This window comes from Procambarus clarkii, chromosome 94 (genome assembly GCF_040958095.1).
Source record: "Procambarus clarkii isolate CNS0578487 chromosome 94, FALCON_Pclarkii_2.0, whole genome shotgun sequence".
Lineage (NCBI taxonomy): Eukaryota > Metazoa > Arthropoda > Malacostraca > Decapoda > Cambaridae > Procambarus > Procambarus clarkii.
In genome coordinates this window covers 1,084,672-1,092,171 of record NC_091243.1, presented here as the reverse complement: position 1 = coordinate 1,092,171, position 7,500 = coordinate 1,084,672, and positions in this window count along the sequence as shown.

The window sequence follows — 7,500 nt, the reverse complement described above, 5'->3', positions numbered from 1 at the left end:
ATGATTAATACAAGGTATACGAGGCTATCACAGCCGCCATATTGCATTTATATTGGAAACTTGAGGGAATATTGACATTCTTATGGAAATTTCATCTATAATATACGTGGCGAGAAGAGCCATGGTGGCGAGGTGAGTGTTAAAGTGGGTGTTGAGGGCACTGCTTCAAGTGCTCGACCACTTGAAGACACTCAAGTGGCTCTTTTTCAAGTGCTCGACCAACCTTCCCACACTTTGATGCTTTCTCTCTCATCTCACTTTATTTTGATTACTTTTTTTTTCTCTACGAACCCGCACACAATGTATATATGCTGGTTAGCACTGTAAATGTGTGGCCACGTCTGTGGTAGAAAATAATAATAATAATAAAAATACGGGGCCTCGCGGCTGAGTTCACATCGCTCGGGGGTCGTAGTCTTAAGGGCCCGGGTTCGATTCCCCGTTGAGGTGGAAACAAAAGGGCAGAGTTTCTAACACCTGATACCCCCCCTATTCACCTAGCATTAAATAGGTACCTGGGAGTTAGACAGCTGTTATGAGTTGCTTCCTGGGGATGTGTATGTGTTACAGAGAAATATATATACACATAACAGAGGTAAATATAAACAGTTAAAAAGGCGGGATCCAAGAGCTAACAGATCGATTCTTCAGACACAAATAGTAAACACTCACACATAAAACAGCAAACGTGAGACCTACTCTTGAAAATGCATCCCCAGCATGGAACCCTTGCCTGAAAAAGGACTTGGGGAAACTAGAAAAAGTCTAGAGTTATGCAAAGTGGCTCGTTCCGGAGCTAAGGGGATTGAGCTGTGGGGAAAGACGAAGAGAACTTGAGCTCATTACACTGGAGGAAAGGGGAGATAGAGGGGACGTGATAACAACATATAAGATATTAATTAAGGGAACTTGACAAAGTAGACAAAACAGCGTTGTTCAGTGTGAGGAACAGCAGAACAAGGAGTCTCGGATGGATACTGGAGACGCAAATGAGTTATCGAGACATCAGGAAGAACTTTTTCAGTGTTAAAGTTGTCAATAAATGGAACAGGTTAGATGAACAATTCCACAAGGGCCGTGACGAGGATTCGAACCTGCGTCCAGGAGCATCCCAGACACTGCCTTAATCGACTGAGCTACCGAGGGAAGGGGGGGGGGGGGTTGTGTAAAATCCTGGTTTGTGCCTCGGAGAGGCTACGGGATCCAGTAAGTTCAGTAGAACTTCGGTTTCAACCCTTTTACCCCTGTCGTAGCTCAGTCGATTAAGGCAGTATCTGGGATGCTCCCGGACGCAGGTTCGAACAGGTTAGATGCACAAGTCGATAAAGCCAATTCGATTATAAATTTTAAATGTAAATATGATAAAAGTGTGAGAAATGAGGTCATTGCATTAATCTAAGACAGTTTGAAAGGCGGGGCCAGGAGCCTAGTTCGACCCCTGCAAGCACATGTAGGTGAGTATACACCCCCCCCTTACACACACACACACACACACACACACACACACACACACACACACACACACACACACACACACACACACACACACACACACACAAAGGACCAAAGAGCCAAAGCTCAACACCCGCAAGCACAATTAGGTGAGTACACACACACACACACACACACACACACACACACACACACACACACACACACACACACACACACACACACACACACACACACACACACACAAAGGACCAAAGAGCCAAAGCTCAACACCCGCAAGCACAATTAGGTGAGTACACACACACACACACACACACACACACACACCCGAGTTTTAGTGTGAGAGTGGTTGACAAATGGAATGCATTAGGAAGCAATGTGGTGGAGGCTGACTCCATACACAGTTTCAAGTGTAGATATGATAGAGCCCAATAGGCTCAGGAACCTGTACACCAGTTGATTGACGGTTGAGAGGCGGGACCAAAGAGCCAGAGCTCAACCCCCGCAAGCACAACTAGGTGAGTACAACTAGGTGAGTACGCGCACGCACGCACACACACAAAGCTCGACCAGAACCCATTAACTAATGGTGTGGTAAAGAAGCAAGAGTCAGGTTGTGTATATATTTGCCTATATTTAAATTCAACATATACCCCCCCCCCCCCCCTCCCCTCCTATCCATCCAGTCACACACGTGAAACAAAGAACTTGAGTCATAGAACACATAGAGAACACGTAAAGAACACTAAGAATACATAGAAAACCTTGACTATATAACAAAGAATATAGCGTATAGAACACATAGAACTTTGGAAATAGAAAGCGTCGTTTCTGAATTAAATCTGAAATATACCACATACATTTCCATAGAAAGAGGTCCCACACACACACACACACACACACACACACACACACACACACACACACACACACACACACACACACACACACACACACACACACACACACACACACACACACATGTGACACAGACGAGGAAACACCTGTAGGCATTGAGAACACGTGCAGAACATGTGAAATAAACCGGCTAATCAAATAAATAGGAACATAAGTGGAAAATCGTATTATTTGAAAGTACGGAAGATTTTTTAGAAGACACAAGAGACATAGAAAATGTATAGAGGAGTATATTTATGGGGGGACTTGGCTCTTCCTCCGAGCAGCAGCAGCGGCGACAGGTAATAGAGATGGAAAGTTTACGCGCTAATGACTCTATTGCTGTCACTTCAACGGTGGAGTTTGTGGTGCATGGCTTGTTCTCTCTTATTTTTCTTTCTCTTCTTCTTCTCTCGTATTCTTGCTCTTCTTCTCTGTTTGAATCTTTCTCTCACACAAACACGAATATACGCACATACATAGATCCATATACATGTCCACATAGGTAAATACACACACAAAATTGAGGGGGGGGGGGTCTGATTGCTGAGTAAACAGCCCGCGGGGCTCGTAATCGTGTGGCCCGGGTTCGATTCCCGAACTTGGCAGAGACAAATAGGCAGAGTTTCTTTCACCCTGATGGCCCTGTTACTTTGCAGTAAATAGGTAACTGGGCATTAGACAGCTGTCACGGGCTGCTTCCTGGGTGTGTGTGTGTGTGAAAAAAATTCTTAGTAGTTAGTAACAGTTGATTGACAGTTGAGAGGCGGTCCGAAAGAGCAGAGCTCAACCCCCCGAAAGCACAACTAGGCGAATACATGCAAAACCTGTCTTCCGGCGAAAGCTAGATCAGCCAACATGTAAAATTTAGAAATCTGCATGAGGACTCATTCAGGATCTTATAAACCACATATGTCAGACTTTCCCCTAGATTATGCAGCGCCGGCGTGGAGTTATTATCTTGTCAAACACAAAACGAAAGTCCTGAGATACGCCACCAGACTAGTCCCAGAACTGAGAGGAGAGACCAATGTAATTAACCCACACGTCACTGCAAGTGATAAGGGTAACATGATCACCACATACAAAATTCTTGGTGGAAATAAGTGGAGAGAGACAAGGGCAGAGTGTATGGAATGATGGGAAAGAGGGAGACACGAGCAATGGAACACAAGCCCAAACAAGCCACAAAGATTATATAAATCATTTTTTGTTCAGTATCAAATTAGTGAAGAAATAGAAGCTGAAGAAACTATTTGAAAGTGCAAATAGATACAGTTAGTACACACACACACACACACACACACACACACACACACACACACACACACACACACACACGCACACACACACACACACACACACACACACACACACACACACACACACACACACACACACAACACACAACACACAACACACAGCTAACACAGAAACAACACAGAGACAACAGCCCACTGATAAACAGCCGTTGCAATACATTAAGCCGTTGCAGGGGTTCCGAAATAAATGTCACAACAGGAGTGAAGGAAAGCTCGATAAAGAGGAAGCAAAGGATAAAAGAAGGACATAAAGGAGAGACAAGAGGTCAAGGCAACATCCCAAGTTTAGGGGGAGACAGCTAACATGGTCGAAGCCTTTAGCTTAGCAGATGGAGGTGGAGAGGATTTTGTTCACTCTCTGTCTGTCTGTCTGTCTGTCTGTCTGTCTGTCTGTCTGTCTGTCTGTCTGTCTGTCTGTCTGTCTGTCTGTCTGTCTGTCTGTCTGTCTGTCTGTCTGTCTATCATGAGGTGTTTATGAGGCGTCAGCTGATGTGGGTCACGTGTTTATCAGGCGCCAGCTGATGTGGCTCACGTGTTTATCAAGCGTCAGCTGATGTGGGTCACGTGTTTATCAGACGTCAGCTGATGTGGCTCACGTGTTTATCAAGCGTCAGCTGATGTGGCTCGCGTGTTTATCAGGCGTCAGCTGATGTGGCTCACGTGTTTATCAAGCGTCAGCTGATGTGGGTCACGTGTTTATCAGACGTCAGCTGATGTGGGTCACGTGTTTATCAGACGTCAGCTGATGTGGGTCACGTGTTTATCAGACGTCAGCTGATGTGGGTCACGTGTTTATCAGGCCTCAGGTGACAAATTAAACTATACAATTTACTCTGTCATTTGATTAATAAATGTTCAAGTGAATGTTAAGGTAGTTAAGTTGAGGTAGTTAAGTTGAGGTAGTTAAGTAAGCTAATGAATGTACAAGAATGTAACAACTCTTGTATATATCTCAAAAAAAAAAAAAAATGAACGTTGAGATGCCTGTCACTGAAGGAAGCTGGCTAGGAATGGACACCCATTCGCCCATTAACCCTGTCGTAGCTCAGTCGTTTAAGGCAGTGTCTGGGATGCTCCTAGACGCAGGTTCGAATCCTCGTCACGGCCCTTGTGGATTTGTTCACGCCCATCAACTGTACCCTGGAGAAATATTGCACGCCCGATGCTATATCATATATTGACAACTGGGGACCAAACCTACGTGAGAGGCATGACATGTGTGGCAAGGTGCGCCTCCCGGGTGCAGCCCGCCAGGGGGCAGCTGAAGCTGTATTAACTAGTGCAGGTGAAGTGGCTATTTGTCACGGCTTAAACTAATAGAGCAGAGTGGCTGGTTAATGGGCTGGGTTGGGGGAAAGTTTGGGGAAACCTGATGGACGAGCAGGGGAAAGTAGAGGATATACATTTGAGTTAAAATAAGATAACTTTAGTGTATCTGGGGGAAGTGTTCGTACCATCACTTGGATCGTAAACGAGCTGGGAAAGTTGTGATAAACGGTTGGGATAAAGATTACAAGATTTTGAGGATAGTTTTTAACATATATGAGCATCACGTGCTGCCAAAAGAGGCATAAAAGTATGAACATAACAACAGTCTAAAGTTTAAACAAAAACAAATCTACAAATAAATTCAGGTGTATAAACAGTAGAATAGATGTTGCATGAACTTGTGAGCACAGGAAACATATTATTATACATATATTATACATATATTATTATTATACATATAACATATAACAATTACAGAAACACGGAGTAATGCAGAAACAGGAAACTGAAAACGGAATACCAAATTAAGAGTTGAAAATTATTTCACATCGATATAAAACAATTATGTGGAAGAAACGTAGAAATTTTTGTCAGATAAAATTAAAAATGTCGTGTCCCACAAGGCGTCCAAACTGAGGTGTATAGAAAAACATTTTTGATTGTAGCTTATTTACCTGAATTTACCTAAGGGCTACTAACACTCTAGTAGCCTCAACGAGGACAGGAAGCTGCCGGCTTGTCAAAGGTTCCCACATTTGTCCTGATGTTTTTTTCTACCTGCATTTTAAAGTTCAGCAAAGATTTGTCATTTACGGCTTCGGCGGGTAGGGGGTTCCGAAGGTTATAACCCAGTGGGTTATAAACCATCTTTTCTCATTCCTACATTGTGGCTTGTTGAGCCTGAAACCGTTGTTGACCAGACCACACACTAGAAGGTGAAGGGACGACGACGTTTCGGTCCGTCCTGGACCATTCTCAAGTCGATTGTGAATGAAACCCTGATTGATTGATTGATGAAGATTAAGCCACCCAAAAGGTGGCACGGGGATGAATAGCCCGTAAGTGGTGGCCCTTTGGAGCCATTACCAGTATCAAGAGCTGATACTGGAGATCTGTGGAGGTGCAACTGCACCCTGCGTGACGGGAGATGTCTCCCGTGAATGAAACCCTTAAAACCGTTGCTCCTTGTTTGTGTTACATCTGACCTCTTGAAGAAGTTGTCTGGACCAACACCTTCCAATTTGTTCAGTATTTTAAATGTTTCGATGAGATCCGTCCTGTCATGCCTGGTTTACAGTGTTGTTAGCCCTGTGGAGGCTCTCAGTCTTTCCTGGTATGAGAGTCGACTTAGCTCTGGAATGAGTTTTGTTGCCCGATGTTGCACTTTCTCCAGAGCAGCCGTGTCCTTCTGAAGACGAGGTCTCCATGCTAGGATACAATAACATAAGTGGAGGCGCACCAGAGATTTATTCACTCGAATAACCTCCTTCTTTCCCTAAACGTATCTTATACGTTTCCTAAAGGTATAAGATACGTTAAAGGGAAATTTGAGTATTCTTAGTGTTGGGTTAACATATTTTCCTGGTGCTCCTACTTGTTGTGCAACTTTCTATGCATTGTGGATTCTGACTCTTAAAGTCCTTTATGATAGAGGTCTAATTATGATCGACTGTTATCATAAGCATCATAGGCCCCTCATAATTCGCACGATCGACTATGATAGACCGATTCGATCTATCATAATCGATGAACGATCTAACATAGTCGATGATAGATCGAGTCGCCGGTGCACGACTGTTGCTGAGTAATTACACGTGGTGATCCATGTAAGGTACTGAAATATAGGCGCTTGTTACAGCCTATATCACATATACACCTGGAAAAAAAAGAAGTAACTGAATGCTTTCTTAAACAGTATATATATATAGTATATATATATATATATATATATATATATATATATATATATATATATATATATATATATATATATATATATATATATATATATATATATATATATATATATATATATATATATATATATATAACCAATCTGGGAAAGTCATATATTACACTTAATTCTACCTAAGTGCTCCCATATGGTGCTATATGGGAGACACTGGCTACAGACCGTTCAGCCTGGAGGCAGTCTGTTCAACGAGGTCTCTCCAAGTTCGAGGAGTCACTCGCCAAGGAATCGGAGGCAAAGAGACAGAGAAGGAAAGCCGGTAACCAGGAAGACAGACCAGAATCGGACTTCGTTTGTGCTCGGTGTGGGATGGACTGCCACTCTCGGATTGGCCTCATCAGTCACACCAGACGCTGCACCAGGATTGACAACTAGGGCGCAACTCCATAGTCTCCCGAGACTGAAGGATGCCTACTACCTAAGTGCTCATAAAGAGATCAAGTTCATCCTAACACGAAGACACTGCCAACAAGAGTAGATGAACTTGGCGAATAGTCTACACTTGGGCACACCTTCTGGAGAAGTTCTGGAAACTTTCCTTATTAAGAGTACTAATAAGACTATTAAGAGCCCAGTCGATAGAGCTCT